Here is a 16,976-nt window from a genome sequence, read left to right on the forward strand (position 1 = left end):
ACATAAATAGGTCAGTTTGTCCTACTAGAGAGCTAATTGTGTTTGGGACAGTTATAGGGGGTTAAAAGGTAGGAAATGTGCTTTTCTTTCCTATCGGCTTCCTCAGGCAGAAAGTTGAGAGGTTTCCTTTTTAAGAGCTGAGGAGAGGAAACTTTGGGCAATTGTTTGCCTTGCCTTACCTCTTGTGGCCCTGCGTTCTCACCCCATAAATTTCCAACCATCCCAACACCTCCAGATTTTCTTTACTCCATTGACTGTAACAACCTGAAAGTTGGCATGGTTTCTCCACATGATGGAATGTGTTGGAAATGATTGCTTGCTCTGCTCTCTTGTTTGCTAAGCTCTCCTATTCACAATGGGATGTCACTTTCTGAAATAGTAAATGAGTCATATTTTAGTTTTTAAACAATATAGTATCTGAATACTGACTTCTAGACTCTTGAGAATAATCTTTCTGTTGATTATCATTTTTGTTTTTTTTTTAATCTCGAGCAAAGATGAGTTAGGTTTTAGTGACCAGTGTATGAAAATAACTAATACAGAAGAAAACTGAGTTGGAATCACTTGATCAGAATTAAAAATTAGACTAGCATTTTATGATGTATCTTTGATCATTGGAAAGAATTAAGGCTAGTTTAATATTAGGCAGAGATGACAACTCAAGGCAAAAGTACAGCAGATTTTAGGATCGATTTTTAAAACATCAGTTTCCTTTTTAGAAAATAAACTTGTCGGTAGCAAGCAGAAAGGAGCTTTTATTAGGTTGGTTATTAACAGTTGAAATCAATTTGATTATTTTAGAGAGGATTATTTATCATTCAGACCTATATCTCCTCTCTGTACTTTACAGCTAAAGTTATATATTTGTGTTTTACATAAATGTGAAGTTTGCCACACTGTCCCATAAAAATACAATGTGAATTGCATGTGAAATTTAAATTTTTCTATTATCCTCATTATAAAAGATAGAATTTACTGTTAGTAATATTTTATTTAATTCTGTATGTCTAAAATATTATTTCAACATGTAATCAGTATAAAAATTGAGTTCGTTTTTACATTTTTATTTTTGTACACAAGTTCAGAATCCTTCAGTTCATCTCATTCTGGCAACCAGCCGTGTTTCATAGCCACATGTGGCAGATGGCTGCTGTAATAGGCAGCAGCAGGTATCGGAGGAGAGCAAGAATCTGTAAGGGTAGTTACATCAACTAGTTTTGCAGCTTTTTAGTAGTTTTGGGAACTATTCAAATCAAACCAGTTGGTAAAACGAGGTAATACCATTTACTGATTTTGTGTGTGCCTGCTTGTCGCTCCTCTACCACTGGTATGATTGGTATTTTAAGTTCTTCCCCAGATTGTTTAACCAGCTTAAAATTGCTTACTTCTGGAGATCCTATTAATATTTGATGCTGTTTGAAATGTCATATGCTGATTTGACTCCATTCCTACAGTACTTTGATATTTTGTAGCTAATGTGGTAAATTAGTTTCTTATGGTATTGGGCAAGCCAGAAAGGTCAAGCCTCTTAACTGCAGCAGCCAGAATCCTTTAGTTGCTGTAAACAATTAGGCCTGTCAGCAATTGACCTTGGAAATGCTAATTTGCTTGTCCCTGGGTGCTGCTTCCAGAGACAGGCTTTCTCTTAGTTCTCTTAGGAGATGGGAGTTAAAAACTCAAGTTTGGAGAAGTACTAAAGCACTGGGCTAGCTCCACCCACGCCTGCTTTTTTTTTTTTTTTTTTAAGATTTTATTTATTTATTCACAAAAGACACAGAGAGAGAGAAAGGCAGTGACACAGGCCGAAGAGGGAGAGGCAGGCTCCATGCAGGGAGCCCTATGTGGGACTCGATCCCGGGACTCCACACCTACTTTTTGCTTGGTATTGACCAAGTTCCTTGCAAGAATTTCTTTGAAGACCTTGTAGAATTACGTCTAGACTGACATTGAGAGGGAGCTTCATTGACTTGACTGCCCTTTCCCTTCATTCTATGGCACCATTTGCCATAATAATGGTTGATTAAGAATGATTCCGTCACTGTTTCATTATATTTCTGAAGTTTATTGAAAAAGGACCTGGGAGGCATCTTTTATCAACCCCTTTGGTTTTGTATTTATTACTGCTCTTGTAGTGTCAGATCCAGAAGAAGGTAGCTGAAAAGTAAAGAGAAACAAATGTTAGTTGGAAAAGTTATACCCAGTGAGAAGTTATAGGCAGTAGTCAGTAGATAGAGGAGGTGGAGAGAAAATATTTGTAAAATCTAGAGTTACTGTCTTTAAACTGGTGGTGGCAGCAGTGGTGGGTTTTACTTTAAGACAAAGATTTAGGTTTCCTTTTCTTGGGGCAGTGCTCAGGCGAAGTGATTTTTCTCCCTCTCCTGTACAATGCTGATTCAAAACAGTTACTTGAGTTTGGTTGGTTTTCACTTTTTTTAGCTTAATTGTTAGCACTTTATGTTGATCAATCACCAATTATTTATTGGCTCATGCCCTTAAGAAGCTAATAATTGAATTAGCAGATAAGACAAATACATGTAAGGATAAGGAGAGCTTCATAGTAGTAAATGATTTGTTCGCAATGAGATTATGAGCGTATCTGTCCCAGTCATGACTTTTTACATTATGACCTAGCAGTCTGATTTTATATCCAGTAGGCATATGTCTTTCGTAGACTGTACTTATTAGGCAACTTAATAATAGTGGACACAGTGCTTTTTGTGGACCAGCTGTGTTCTACATGCCTTATGGGTGTTCATTCATCTAATCTTTACAACAATGCTATAGGGTAGGTAGGTAACATAATTCATGACTGTTTAACATATGTGTACACTGAGCCTTGAGGTTGACCAAGGACTATGTACCGTTCTCTGAAAGGGTTAATTTATCACAACAACCTATTTCAGATTGGGAATAACACATTTTAATTATTTCTTTCATATTCTCAATCCGTTGTTGCTTTTTTTTCTTTTAAAGATTTTATTATTTATTCATGAGAGAGGGAGAGAGGCAGAGACGTAGGCAGAGACACAGGCAGAGGGAGAAGCAAGCTCCATGCAGGGAGCCCAATGTGGGACTTGATCCCGGGTGTCCAGGATCACGCCCGAAGGTGGCGCTAAACCACTGAGCCACCCCAGCTGCCCTCAATCCATTCCTATGTGACTTACCCCTTCACAATTGCAGGAAGCTTTGAGATAAGTCCTCTTATCTACTCAAGTATTGCAGATGCCTGTGCTCGTTGTAGAGACAGCCCCTATTTTACTGGGCTGTGTCACCATTGTACCTGAAGATGAGAGTTTTCATTAAAACAATTTGGAGAGTCCATTCTGTGCTAATTCTCATTATTGACTTACAAGGTTCTCTTACTGAGCTTACTAAAAAAAGTTTTTCCTAGGACTGTATTTATAAATCTTGATGACAATGGATTGTCTCTAGATCATCCTTGTTTGATCATGTCTCGAGCCATGACCAAACCATCTGGCATTTACTCTCTGCAAATAGTAGCTATTAATTTCTATGCCCATTTTAAACCATAGAGCATAGTTTACAAGAATGTTCATGATGTCACTGGCTACACCCCTCTTCGTATTCGGTCTGTGCCAGAGACTGACTGGATTTAGTTCCACGAGTATGCTCTGTCAAGCCTCCTTGCTAGCCAAGCCTCCTTGTGTTCACATGACTTCCTCTCCCTGTTGACTGCTTAGAGGGCATCTATTCGTCTTTCAAGGGCAAGCTTAAGTATTCTCATTTTTCTGCAGATATTCTCCTACCCAGGCCAAACTGATCTCTTTGGTTTCTCTGTGTTGGCCAAGCATTCATCCATCAAAACAATAGAGCTCTTCTTTGCATTTAATTATTTATAAAGTCTATACTCCTACCACTAGATATGGGAATTTGAAAAAGTCAGTTAAGAACATCCTGTTTCCTAATCAAGTTATGGCTTTCTGTCTGTGTTGCAGCTACCCAGTTCTGCCATAAACAATAATAAATGAACAGATGTTGACCAGTAGCAGGCTATACTTTACTGACTGACCCCTGGTCTAGACAACAGTCAATTTGTGATAGTCTCTTTTCATATATATGAGGTGAAAAATGAGTTAAATTTTACACAATCAGGGGATCCCTGGGTAGCTCGGCGGTTTGGCACCCTGTGGCCCAGGGTGTGGTCCTGGAGTCCCGGGATCGAGTCCCAAGTCGGGCTCCTGGCATGGAGGCTGCTTCTCCCTCTGCCTGTGTCTCTGCCTCTCTCTCTCTCTCTCTCTCTCTCTCTCTGTCTATTATGAATAAATAAATAAATAAATAAATCTTAATTTTTTTTTTTTTTTTTTTTACACAATCAAAACGAAGAAGTGAGACCTGAAAAGGGATTGTGGAGAAAACAGCAGAAATGTTCTTGCAAGTAACTTTTTTTTTTTTTCTTGGCTAATTCATTAAATCACTGGTAGGAAGTAATTTCTAATTTCACATAAAAGCATAATGTGAGCCTTGATAGCTTCAATATCAAGGTACTATATATATGTGTATGTATATATACATGTATATCCTGTATATATACATATATATCATGTGAAAAATCTACTTGTAAAGGTTTTCAAATCTTGTATGTCCATATCAAAGTGCATGTACTTAATTATATTTTAATTTTCTCCTTTCCAAGGGCCATTTGTTTTGTTTTAAAGTTCCATAGATATTTACTAAGTACCTGTTATCTGACAAACACTATGCTAGAAATACAAAGATAGGAAGATACCCCTCAACAGATTTCTAGATCTTGTTACAGATATTTTCTTTCTTAGTAATCCCATGAAAATGAAGTCAACATGTGACAGATGAGAGAGCTGAAGCTCAGGGCGGGTTAAGAGATGTGCCTGAAGTCACAAAGTTTAGTTTGGCTAGATGATACTCAAATCCAAGACAGCTTCTGTTATGTGTGCGTTCGCCTGCACACACACACCTACACACTGTCATTCTTGTGTATGCCCTCATGTCCTCAGCCAGTCCTAATTGCCTTTATATCTATAGTTATTAGGTTTGGTGCCATAAATAAAGAATCCCTCATTATAAGATACAGTTAAACTGTAGTGAAATTTATTTCAGTAACTTAGGGTTTATCACCTTAAATTCACCTTAATGGAATTTTACTCATTCTAGCTTAGTTTTCTTTTTCATCCTTCCTAGTTAATCACCCCTCTGATCTCCATTAGCTTTTTTGTCCTTTTGTTTGGTGACTTTTTAAAAATAACAGCTTTATTGAGATACAATTCAGGTACAACATAGTTCAAGCATTTAAAGTGTGTAACTTAGTGGTTTTTAATATATTCACAGATACTTTAATTTTAGAACATTTTCATCAACTCTAAAAAAAGGAACTCTAGTACCTTTTACTGTCACCTATCTCTGTCTCCCCATTCTCCTCAGCCCTAAAAAGCCACTAATCTTTCTTCCTCAGACCTGCCTATTCTGGATACTTAAAGTAAATGTAATCATATATTACATGGCCTTAGGGATTGGCTTCCATCACTTAACATGATGTTTTCAAGGTTCATCCATGTTCTAGTATGTATCAATACTTCATCCCTTTTTGCATTCATCCACTGATGAACATTGGATGATTATTATTAATAATTATCTGGATATTGTTAAGAAATCCTGCAAAGATTTGTCTATAAGTTGGTATCTCATTGTGGGTTTGATTTGCATTTCCCTGGTGACTAATGATGTGAAGCATCTTTTGAACTTACTGGCCACTTGTATGTTTCTTTGGAGAAATGTCTATTCAGATTCAGTGCCCACCTTTTTTTTTTTTTTTTTCAGGGCCCATTTTCAAATTGAGTTATTTCTGTTTATATTTTTGAGTTATAAGTGTTCTTAATATGTTCTAGATACAAATTCATTATCAAAAACATGATTTGCAAATTTTTTCTTCATTATTTGGGTCATCTTTTTATTTTCTTGGTAGTGTTCTTTGAAGCATAGATGTTTTTAATTTTTATGAAGTCCCAATTGTCTACTTTTTCTTCTGTTGCTTGTGCTTTTGGTGTCAAACCTAAGGACCCATTTCTGAATCAAAGGTCATGCAAATTTATCCCTATTTTCTTTTCTAAGAATTTTATAAGTTAGCTGTCACATTTGGATCCATTCTGAGTTAATCTGTAGTTTGAATTAAGGGTCCAGTTTCATTCTTTTGCATATGGCTATCCAGTTGTCCCAGCACCATTCTTTCCCCAGAGATCTTGATACTTTGATCTTTTACCCAATGATCTTGGTACTGGCTGGCAAATCAGTAGACCATAGACACAGTTTATTTTGGGTTCTCAGTTCTGTTCCATTGATGAAATTCTATCTACCTAGCTTTATGCCAGTACCACCCTGTTTTCTTGCTTTGGAGTTAGTTTTGAAATTAGAAAGTGTAGTCCTCAAATTTTGTTCTTCTTTTTAAAGATTGTTTTGGGTATTTGGGATCTCTTGTAATTCTGTGTGAATTTTAAGATCAGCAGGACAGTTTCTACAAAGAAGCCAGCTGGGATTCTCATAGGGTTGCATGAATTATAGATTAATTTAGAGAGTGTTACTATCTTAACGATATTAACAGATCTTTTGATCCATGACCATAGAAATTTTTTAACATTTATTTAGATCTTAATTTCTTTCAAGATCTGATCAAAACAGTGTTTTCAGAGTATTAATTTTATACTTCTTTATTAATTTCAAAACATTTCGGTTTTTTGATGCTATTATAAATAATTGTTTTCTTAGTTTTTTTAGATTGTTTATTGCAATTAAATACACTTGATTTTTATCTGTTGATCTTGCATCTTCCAGCCTTGCTGAACTCTCTTAATAATGCTTAAAATTTCTTTAGTAGATTCCTTAGGATTTCCTATATACAAGATCATGCCATCTGTGGGTAGACATAGGTTTATTTCTTTCTTTCCAATCTATTTGCCTTTTGTTTATTTTTCTTGCATAATTACCCTGGCTAGAACCTGCAGTATGATGTTAAGTAGAAGTGGCAAGAACGGACATCTTTATCTTGTTCCTGATCTTAGGGCAAAAGCATCCTGTCTTTTCATCAAGCATAGCATTTGCCAGAGAAAGCTCTTCCTCCTGCAGTTTCCATCTAGCACCCTCTATGGGGAAAGCTTAACATTATGCTGACTGTAAGAAGAAATGCTTAAAGCAATTTCATCCATTATCACAGAGTATGTATCAAAAAATGAATCTTGACCTGAAAGGCAATAAATTGATTAACTGGCACAGCACAGAAATAAGCAAGTGAAATAAAGTTTTAAAGGTGCTGTGAAAGAAACCTGTTTCAGGAAACAATGGGGTGAGGGCACCATGGAGGTAATAGTCCATACTAGCTGAGGACTTTTAGGAGAAATTTCATACAGGAGATGTTGACAAAAAGATGAGTAAGTATTTCCTGTGGAGTGGGAGAGGGTATTTCTGAGGGAAGCAAACATGAGAAGAGGTGTGAAGAGCATGGTGTGAAGATCTGTAAAGCCTCTGAGGTTTTACCTCCCTTTCAAGCTAACAAGATAGTCTACCACAGTTTTATGGATGCTGGCAGAAGACAGGAGACTCCCAGATCATAGACAAAGGTCTTTCTTACTTGTTGGTACACATCAAGTGGTGGAAATATTGTGTTTCCATAGGTTTGCCTTGCTAACTCCCAAGTCCTTACAGGGTTGATATGGAAGGGTCCAGGGTGATCCTGTAGTCTGTGTCATGACTGAGGACCCTTGAGCTCCAGGAACCCAGAGTTTTATAATGGGCAATAAACATCCCCAACTTTTGGCCCTAGAGGAAGACATTATCTTTAATACACATCCCTCTGCTCTGGAGGAATACACTGACTCAGTCTTCTAAAGCTTTGTGCATGATACAGATATCTTGAAAAGATAGTCTAGAACAAAAGGGGAGTTAGTGTCTCTGCTTGCAAGACACACAGATGTGATGAGACCCCTAAAGAGTTGATTCCCAACACCTGACAGATTCAGGGAGCTGCCAGGGCTTTAGGTGGAAGATCAGCTTTGATTTGGGCCTTTCTAGTATTTTCAGCACCACTTATGGCTCAGCACTTAGTCCAGCACTGTGTAGTACATCTCTCAATGTAGCAAAGCTGTGGTTGCTGCTGGGTTCCCTTCTTCTTTCCCTTTTTGGGCCAAATTAGGGCAGCACAGTGCTTTGGTTGGCCAGCCAGAGTAACTTAGGACTTTAAGAACCAGTTCTGGAATCAAGTAACCTGGGTTCAAACCCAGCTCTGGCAGTTATTAGCCTTGTGACTTTAAGTAAGTTTTGGTTTCTTCACTTGTAAAACGGGGATAGTATTGTAAAATAGCAACTGGTATCTGATGAATATTTAACTATGTGCCTGCATACACGTGTTTCTCACTTTCACCTTATTTAAGGTTGACATAAGAGTTAATACATATAAAACGCTCTCCGCTATGCTTACTTAGCACATAGTAGTCACATTTTATTGCTCAGTTATTTTGCTTTTGTTAATAATTGGGCCTCTTGCAGGTGAGAGACAGATCCTTAAGAGCTCTTGGTGTAGATTTAGTACTATACAAAATTAGAATCGTACAGATAGCCATGAGTTAAAAATGCAAGTTCTGCTTTCTACTAGCTGTGTTGGTTTGAACCAATTACTTTAGATCTTCAGCTTCCTTTTCACTGCATGTAAAATATGGACAGTGTCTTCTTTTCGTGGTTGTTCCTATTTTGAAACACTTTATGTGCTTTGTTTACCTTGGCTGGTCAGCCTGTAAACTCTTGCTTTGGTAATAAAGAGAATTAGTGGAAAACCACCTTAAAGTGTATGCCTCAAGGTTAGGATGGGGAATGGCACTGACAGTGTGTGGAGTGAGTGCTGTGTGTGTGTGTATGTGTGTGTGTGTGTGTGTGTGTAGGGAAGGGTGGGCATTACCTCCCTAATAGGAAAATGACATTTCTGATAGGTTTAAGAAGCAGAAATAAGTTCTAGTTTTAGAAAATTAGTATAGGATTTAATTTCAAGCGAAAAGGATCAGAGTTCCTATGGGGCAGTCTAAAATAGACATTTTAACTAGTTAACAAAGAGAGATTATGTAATGTGTTACATAGAAGATGCAGTTTTTGTCAGTGTTCTCTATTCTCTTGAAATAGAGTCTTCCAGAGTTTCTTGGTAGTTCTGGAATTTCTCAAATTTGAAAGAATTACCCTGTATCTGCCTTTTCTTTGTTCTCTCAATGCTGATAAGCTTATGAGAGTGTCTGGATCTTGACCGGAACTTAATAATAATGAAATTGGTAGTGTTGTTATCTGCAACTTGTTTTAAATTTTATAATTTCTGGAGTACACTGTGCACCTGTGTTTAGATACTTAATAATTGCGAAGCAGAAAACAAATAGTTGTTCCTGTAAGAAACCCTGCTGGCTTCACACATCACATCCTTGTAATACCTAGAAACCTCTTGGACCCAAATCATATGAGACATGACCATGCAGGGTCTAAGAGGTATCTCAAATGCTCAACTATGCAGTAGTTTCTTTCCTTTTCCTCTTTTAGTTTTTGGTTAACTAATCATATGTTCCAGTAATTTACTTTTCACTCAGATGTTTAACAAGTATTTGCATATTCACTCCAAGAATATTGATTTTGCTTCTCATCCTTACCACTCTTGGCCATATTATCAGTGGGGAAACCTGTCAGAATATGAGCATAATTCTTTACATAATCTGCCCCTCACATTTTAATATAGTTACAACACAAGGAGACCAAGTGACTGCTATGTGAACAGAGATTTTAACCTACTTTTGTTCTGTATTTATTTAATGGTTTTGGTTGATCCTAATTGTGTCCTTGGGAATAGATTTCTCAAAAGAACCTTGAGGAGATATATTTGCTAAAATTTGATACCATCTTTTAGAGTTTAACAGGTGACTTCTTTTTTTCATCAAGAACACATTTTAAATCTAGATTTGAAAAAGAAAAATGAAGTTTAAAATATAGGATGGGTGTGCATTACAGGTATTGCATATTTCTCATGTGCAGTAGTAACTGTTCTCCAGTGATGCCACCTTGTAAGTCCTCCCATCACAGTATTTGCATGGTGTTCCTCACATCAAGATATGGAGCTTATTGGGGTAATTTGTTAAGTACCAATAGATGAAATTGGTACCAGGAATGAGATTTCAACCCATAATGACATGTGCTCATATTGCTGTGAAACAGACTGTCTTAACCTAACACTTAATGTGTTTGAAAGCCACAAACTTTTTTTTTAAGGTTCCATGATTCTCAGTGGGTTGACTGAACTGGGCTGAGAGGCTCTTCCATTCCCAAGTCATATAGTTAAGATGGTGGCCACTTATTTAGAGGTATTGCCTGGGTTGAAACTTGCAGGGTAGCTCACTTACATCGTTGGCAATTGGTGCTGACTATTGACTGGATACTCAACTGGAGTTGTCGATCAGAGCCTGAGAAGTCTCTCCATGTGGTTTGGGTTTCTCCCAGCATAGTAGCTGTTTTAAAAGGAAGGAAGTGGAAGCTGCCAGATCTGTTAAAACCTGGGCTCTCAAGTTCCCAGAAGATCACTTCCAGTGTTCAGTTTTTTAAATCCATCACAGGGCTATTCTTTATCATGGATAAAGAAAATAGAGTCTATCTCTCACGGAGGAAGTAGCATTCACATAGGGATCAAAGAATTAATACCACCTGAACTTGTTATTGGAAATACAGCAGTGACTAAAATAGACATGGCCACTGGGTACTGAACAGCGCCTGGAGAGAATTAAGAAAGTATCAGAATGGGGTGAGCTCTCATAAGTCAAATTAATGAATTTGGACTTTAGGGCAGTAAGAAGCTATTAAAAAGTTTTAAAAATAGGAATAAGATCATTTATATTTTGCATTAATTCTATGGATATAATATGGAGAATGGCTTCATAGGAACAAGTGTGGAAGTAGGCCACCCAATTGGGAGGCCGTTGCACTCCATCCTCTGGCATTAGATAATAGTGACTTGGGCTTGGACTAGGAAGGTGAACTGGGTGATTAGTAGTAGACTTTTTTTTTTTTTTAAGATTTTATTATCAGAGAGAGTGTGTTAGTGCATGTGTACACATGCAAGTAGGAGGAAGGTACAGAGGGAGAGGAAGAGAGAGAATCTCAAGCAGACTCAGTGCTAAGTACAGAGCTCAACAGGGACTTGATCTCAGGACTCTGAGATCATGACCTAAGCTGAAATCAAGAATCAAATGCTTAACTGACTGAGCCACCCAGGCACCTCAAGAAATAGATTCTTAAGAGACAATAGAGAAATAATTAATGCAGCTTGATGATTTATTGAGTATGAAAATTGAGAGAAAGGAAGAAATCAGTGATGTTATTCAAGTTTCTGTCTTATGCATCCATATTAATAGAGACCTTGCACTGTCCACCAATCCATTCACTTACTCTTTGGACGCCAGTTACATATAAGACAGTTTCAGAATTATTAACGTGTACCCGCATGACAAAAAGCTTCATCAGCTAGTATGCAGTGCCTAGGTACAGGTCTTTAGCCTTTAGTCTTACAGTTTTCACTCAAAACATTGTTTAAGATTACTTAGGTCTGTTCCCCCTCTCTCTGCAATGAGGTCAACTCAAACATTTGTAATAAGGCTATATTTCTTTGTTATAGTCTGCATTCTGTCCTCCATCCCTGATCCCTGATTGTTGCTTTGTTCTTACTGCTTTATATACATTAAAATTTTTGCGAGTTAAATTTACATGTTTTTTTTTTCAGACTTTATTGATTTAGAGAGAGAATGTGTGAATGAGAGCACAAATAGTAGGGAGGGTCAGAGGGAGAGGGAGAAGCAGACTCCCTGCTGAGCAGGGAGCCCGATGCAATGCAGGGCTCAATCCTGGGACCCTGAGATCGTTACCTAAGCCAAAGGCAGATGCTTAACCAACTGAGCCACCCAGGTGCCCCTGTATGGGTTTTGACACTGTGTAATCTCTCTTTGAAAATGTGCCCTATAATGAGAATAGGCTGTGATGTCTGCTGGTGGCAGTGTTGGAAGTGTAACACTGTGCTGAGACCAGGACTATGAATGAAGCCATGATCAGGTTTATAGCTCAGCAATCAGGGTTCATGAATCTTCTGTTTTTAAAGGTCAAGAATAGCCCTTGTATCAGGAACTTTCATTAGTCATGGGTTTGTTGGGGTTTAGAGGAGTAGTAGATCTTATAGGTGCAATAGGTAGCCACAGTGAGTTCTGAAATGGAAAAAAATGCTTAGAGATTGTAGGAACTTGAAGGAAGAGATTCCTTCTCTTTGAAACTCCTGCAGAAATGTTTCTTAAACTGCAGCCCTCCCTCAACAACCTGCCTTAGAAACATCTGGGAGGTTTATTTAAAAATTGCAGACTTGGAGCTTCTGGAAGCAGAGCCCAAGAATCAGCATTTTAAACAAATCTCCTAAGCAGTTCTTGGTACATTCAGAAGTCCGAGAACCCTTGCCTCTATAATGAATGGTGAGATGACTTGCACCAACCAGGTGGATCCTTGTGTATTTATTAAATTGAATTGCACTTTTGTTCTGATAACTTCTGATTAGAGGGCTGACTTAGCAAGTAATACTAATAAAAATCCTAATGCCTACTGAGTGTGTATTCTGTGCTAAGTGCTCTTTGTCGATTAGCTCAATTAATTTGTGTGAAAGAGATACTATTATCATTTTCTCTTAACAAAAGATTGATGTAAAAAAAAGTAAAATTGAGAAAGTTTAGATAACTCGCCCAAGATCACAAAGGTTCTTCAATGGTAGGTGCAGGATTCAAAGCCAGGCATTCTGCCTCCAAAGTCCATGTTATTTATGACATTGTGAAATCTTTGCCGTTGGGGGTTCATACTGTGTATCCCCATAGTCTCAGATAAATAAACCAATCTTAGGGATAAGAGACTTGAAATCACACTAACTTTGCAGTGCTTTCACAACTTAAAGTTTGTGTGTGTTCATATTTTACTGTATTCAGCTCTCTAAGGAGTAGTAATAGTATAGTGATGATGTTCTTGAGTCCTACAGAGAGGCATGTTTCTTAAGACAATTTTAAATGATTAAAAACAAGTACAACATTTAAAGAAGGTTTGCCTATGTCACATTAATGAAAAACTACAGTACCCTAGAGCATAAGGGTAAGAGCACAGATTTTTAAAAAAAATTTTTATTTATTTATTCATGAGAGCCAGAGAGAGAGAGGCAGAGACATAGGCAGAGGGAGAAGCAGGCTCCATGCAGGGAGCTTGATGTGGGGCTCGATCCCAGGACTCCAGGATCACGTCCTGGGCTGAAGGCAGATGCTCAACTGCTGAGCCACCCAGGGATCCCTAAGAGCACAGATTTATAGACCTTTAAACTTGAAATGGCCTATTCAGGTCATCTACTCCAGCTCCCTCCTACAAATAAGGGAACTGAGCCCCAGAAAACTCTAAATCTCTGAGCAATATCGTCAGCCCCAGATGTCCTGATTTGGTCCAAACCATTTCCGCTTTCATTCTGCTTCTATCTTAGGTCTCTTTATGAAACAATTAAAATTTATAACTGGAGTGATTTTAAAAATCCATTCCATTTCGATGAACCTAATTAAAAGTTGTACAGATATTCACTGGAGGATGACAATTTGTAGCTGAAATTAGAAGCAAATCTATTCTGGTAAATTTGGAAGGAATGTTGGGTGCAGTTGCAAAAATAGATGTGAGTAAATGACTTAGGATATTTAAGTGGAAAAGTTTGTTTTAAAACAAAGGCTTTTGTAGAATGCATTATTTATGGGATCTTAGATTTAGTTTTGGTTTTCTAGCTTTTTAAAAGGCCTAAAATAATTCAAGAGTATAAAAATAGGAAAACAGCTGGTTGAGTTCTAGATTCCTTGAAAATGTGGATGTGAAGTAAACGGTTCCTCTTGGTCTTAAAATACTGTGGATTCAGAAAGAATCTCAGAGAAAAGGCAATCTATGATTTAAACTTTAAAACATACATTAAAATAGTGGATCTCCAATTTTACCATGCTTCAGAATCACTTAGAGGACTTGTTAAGATACAGATTGCTGTTAACCACCCCAGAGTTTCGGATCCCATTGTTTGGTGGAGGGCCTGAGAGCTTGCATTTCTAGCAAGTTCCCAGGTGGTGCTAATGTACCTGGTCTGGTGACCACACTTTGAGAACTACTGGATTGGAGAAAACAAATTATAATAAAAAGCAATCATAATTTTGTGAGGTAATTATAGACTAAGAACTGGTTTCTTTGATATCTGCTACATAAAAAATTTCTGTTGACTCATGTTTTCATACTTTATAGTAACAATAAAACCATGATGACACTGAGAGACTTTATGATATTTGAAGTCCCTTCTGAGTCATTATGATAAGATGAAATTATATTAAACGTGGCCTATATACTATGTGGTAGAATGTGCTTTTTTGGTAGTAATAGTTGTCTGGAAATTAGGAATCTGCATCTGGAATACGTTAGGGTAGCCCCCTCCACATCCTCATCACTTGATATGGCAGTCGTCTTTAATAAGTACGCAGTGGTATTATATGGTGTTTTAATTTGCATTTCCCTACTGATCAGTAATGTTAAATACCTTTTTGTCAGCTTATTTGGCATTTACCTCTTTGGTGAAGTATTATTCAAATCTTGTTCCCACTTGTTACAGCATTTTATGATTTTATGATTATTGGATTTTGAGAATACATATATGTATATATTCTGAATACAGTTTTTTGTGAGATTTGGGATTTGTGAGTATTTTCTCCCACTCTGTGCTCTTAACAGATTTGGAGGAACAGAAGTTTTAAATTTTGTTGATATCCAATTTATCAATTTATTGGCTTGTGCTTTTAGTGCTGTATTTAAGAACTCTTTTCTTAACCCAAGATCTCAAAGGTTTTCTACATAATTTTTCCCCTGAAGTTTTATAGTTTTAGGTGTTACATTTAGATTTGTGACCCATTTTGACTAAATGTTTGTGTTTGGCTCAAGATATGGATCAAAGGTGTTCTATTTTGTTCTGCTTATGATAGCCAATTGTACCAGCAACTTGTTGAAAAGACTATTCTTTCTTCACTGAATTGCCTTAGCTCCTTTGTCAAATCAGTTGTCTGTATACATCTATTTGTATTTCTGGACTCTGTTTTGGTCTTTTGATCTGTTTGTCTGTACCCCAACACCACCCTATTTGGATTACTGAAGCTTTATGGTAACTCTTGAAACTGAGTAGTGTTGGGCCTCCAACTTGGTCATTTTCAAGGTTGTTTTGCCTATTCTAAGTCCTTTGCATTTTCCGTATGAATTTTAGAATCTGTGTCAATTCTACAAAAAAAAAAAAAAGTCAGGTGAGATTTTGATTGGTATTGTGTGCCCTGCAGCCTGCAAACACTCTCAAGACAGTAAGAGGGGGACAGTCACAGGTTTCACCTCATGTTTCCTATCACTCTAGTTCCTCTTCTTGCATGACGTCTAGTGTCTTGCAAACCGTTATTTATTTATTTTCAGTTTGAATATTTTTGTTTCAAGCAGGAGAGTAAATTTGGTCCCTGTTATGCAGTTTTGGCCAGAAGTCGTTTTTGTAGGTTTTTGACAAATAAGAGAGTAGCCTCAGATTTGTTCTTGGGCATTGGTAACAGCATGGAAGAAGCATTGGAGGGAAAAAAGGATGAAAAAGGAAATCACTAAGGAAACAAATCAGTAATTGGAGGAAGAAATAATAAGGATTGAAATTAAGGAGGCTGTGGAAAGGGAGGCAAGGAGAGAATAGTTGACTTGAGTGGGCTGAATTGATAGAACTGGTGAGTTGTTAGATCAGGAAGTTGCTAGGAGGGAGGAGGGGTCTAAGGTGACTTCAGGGTTTGGGTTTTGCATGTGGTTTAGTTCGCTTTGGGTGCTGAGACTGTGTACCTATATGTGGGATGTGATTGATTGGTACCTCCCGTTTTATAAATAGTGCCATAGTGTTACAGAACCAGTTAGTTACTCATTGAATATTAATAGTTCTTTATTTCTTACTTTGCACTTCATTATAAGTGTCATCCAGAAACAAATATTAGTGGGGGATAATTCCCATTACCAAAGTAGTTTACTTTCCCCAACAGAGTTCTATGAGCCATTTCTAGTAGATTTAACTGTTTATGGATCATTATTTCTTTGTTAAAGAAGATACAGGTTTTTTAAAGAAGGCAAGAGAAACAATATGGGGAATCACTAATGATTTAAGTCAGAGTTATGAAAATAAAACATCTTAGAAGTGGTAAGATATGTAATGAGAAAAAGAATTCTAAGATCTCAAGAACTTGCATTATGTGTAGGTACAAATATAAGGAAGCACACAGTATCAGGATGGTTATAATGTTTGTGGTAAATTATGATAAATTTATTTTCTGGAGCTGTCAGTGATTTCAGTTTTAACAGATTGATCTGCCATTGTTTTTGTGAAATCAAATTTCTTTATTTTTATTTGAGTCTAGTTGACACAATGTTAGTCTCAGGTGTACAATAAAGTGACCTGACAAGTTTTACGTTATGCCATGTTCACTACAAATCAACTTTATTTTATTTTTCTGAAAATAACAAGCATAGGAATTATCCTCTGACAGGAATGTGACATACAGTTTTTGTGATTGTGCCTCTCTTTCCTTAAAGAAATGTTTCTCAGAACAGATTACTTTAGACCAACATTTGAGAGGTAAATAACAGATTATCATTCTTGTCATCGTAGATCTTAAAATCTAATTTCATATCAGATCTCCTCAAGCTTATTTTTTAATACTTTTTTTTTTAAAGTGGCTCCACACCTAGTGTGGAGCCTGATGGAGGCTTGAACTCAAATCCTGAGATCAAGACCTGAGCTGAACTCGAGTTGGATGCTTCACGACTGAGCCACCCAGGCACCCCTCAAACTTACTTTTATATTTTTGAGGACTTAATTTCTATTTAGTTAAGGT

General features: G+C 37.1%; 1 protein-coding gene across 7 annotated transcripts in view; it reads left to right on the forward strand.

Annotated features, from left to right (window-relative positions):
* Nucleotides 1-16,976, forward strand: part of NSMCE2 (NSE2 (MMS21) homolog, SMC5-SMC6 complex SUMO ligase) — a 214,300-nt gene that overhangs the window by 9,725 nt on the left and 187,599 nt on the right. The window contains exon 2 of one of the 7 annotated variants that reach the window (XM_072774480.1): nt 4,345-4,396. The exons of the other annotated variants lie outside the window; for them this stretch is intronic. The gene's annotated coding sequence lies outside the window, so the exon portion shown is untranslated. The remainder of the gene's footprint in view (nt 1-4,344; nt 4,397-16,976) is intronic. 7 annotated transcript variants of the gene reach the window in all.

The sequence above is a fragment of the Canis lupus genome, chromosome 14, assembly GCF_048164855.1.
Source record: "Canis lupus baileyi chromosome 14, mCanLup2.hap1, whole genome shotgun sequence".
Classification (NCBI taxonomy): Eukaryota; Metazoa; Chordata; class Mammalia; order Carnivora; family Canidae; genus Canis; species Canis lupus.